This window comes from Eurytemora carolleeae, unplaced genomic scaffold, assembly GCF_000591075.1.
Source record: "Eurytemora carolleeae unplaced genomic scaffold, Eaff_2.0 scaffold502, whole genome shotgun sequence".
Lineage (NCBI taxonomy): Eukaryota > Metazoa > Arthropoda > Copepoda > Calanoida > Temoridae > Eurytemora > Eurytemora carolleeae.
Genome location: NW_019396391.1, coordinates 21364 through 23183, shown reverse-complemented (window position 1 = coordinate 23183; position 1820 = coordinate 21364).

Here is a 1820-nt window from a genome sequence, read left to right as displayed (position 1 = left end):
GGGGGGGTGAGAGGAAGGATGCATATTTTTCCATTAAAATCAATAGAATAAACTATGTGTGGGGTCCAAAGATTAAAGTTTAAGTACTTACAGAGAGTTGCCGACATTTTTTATATTTTAATTACACTAGATAATCCATTCAGGGCTTTATACTTGACATTTTTATTCCAAGCTCGGTATTTGGTTATAATGATGGTTTAGAGGATGTTTAGAATTTAGATGTTTCACGTTGTATATAAGGGACTGGTCCCTATCTCCGTAAAGAGTTGCCACTTGACAATTTTTAATATTTCAATTAATTTTCATACCTCTATACTATGATAATGGTAATAATAATGCTACGCAAATTACGTCACAAGAAATCAACATGCGTCAAAAAAGATTATGTTTCGTACATCAGGCGTAATATGCTATCTGGCTTCGGATAGATGTCTCTAGAAATTATCTGTTATTATATCAATTTAACTACTATCAAGCATATTAATTTATATTAGAGAATATTTATATTTTTCTAATTTTCAAATTATCGTTTGCGTCAAAAACATGTCCATCCAGTTCGAAGTTTTTGATATTTTAAAATTTTGCCAAAACTGAAATAATAATATTTTATTACATTGACAGGATATATCATGTTCTATCAAAATATGATTTTGGAGCATGAAAATATATATTCAAAAGGAAAAAGGTTTGTAAGGTAAAATTACCGCTATAATACATATAGTGCATATACACTCATCTTTGAAAGATTCTAAAGAAAAACAAATTTGTCTATTGAAACCTTACTTCGTAAACTCTATTTTCTATTGTACAGTAGAATTAAAGAAAAATAGGAACCTATTTGTAGCATATGGTGGTCCAATACCATTCATCATTTATTCATTATTTTTAAATTCGATAATTGACATATTGGCAGATTTCAATTCAGGATTTTTATTCAAACAATGATGCTACAGGGTGTCTCAATAAACATGGGAATTGAGAGGCAACTTGAAAGTCGTCGTTGATTTCTGATATTAATGCATGGTGGTCTATACCTTTCTTATAACTTAAAAAGTGACGAAGATATTAGATATTAAGGCAATTTTGATTTAGTCAATAAATTAAATTTTTTTTTGCAAATTTTGCAATATCTCCGTTAATTTTGAAGATACAAAAATGGTAGACCACATTTTTAAAATCTCAAGACCAGGCGTTTTTTATTATAGATGTTTAAACTGAAATACTGCAATGTATTCTTGAAAAAAAAATTCGCATGGATCGAAGACGATAAAAAAGTCTTTACTAAATTCCCATGTTTATTGGGACACCCTGTACAATATAGACATAATTTCAACTAATCCAACATTCAATGAGTAATACCGAGCTTAATTCACTACAGTATCCCATAAACTTTTGCCCAAGGAAAATTAGTGAATAGTTTTGTTCTTCTATCTGAAAATTTGTGGAAAGTTTTGTTCTTCTATCTGAAAATTAGTGGATAGTTTAGTTCTTCTATCTGAAAATTAGTGGATAGTTTTGTTCTTCTATCTGAAAATTAGTGGATAGTTTTGTTCTTCTATCTGAAAATTGTAGATTTTCCATTGGACGCGGTGTTCCTGCAACCTCAGGAATATCTTTTAATTTGAAATTATTTTTACAAAAATCTATCAAGGCTTGCAGTGCTATAATAAAACTACATTTTTAGAAAACAAAAAAAACTAGACTCGGGCTGTAGAGATTTCACTTCTAAAAACTAGACTCGGACTGTAGAGATTTCACTTCTAAAAACTAGACTCGGACTGTAGAGATTTCACTTCTAAAAACTAGACTCGGACTGTAGA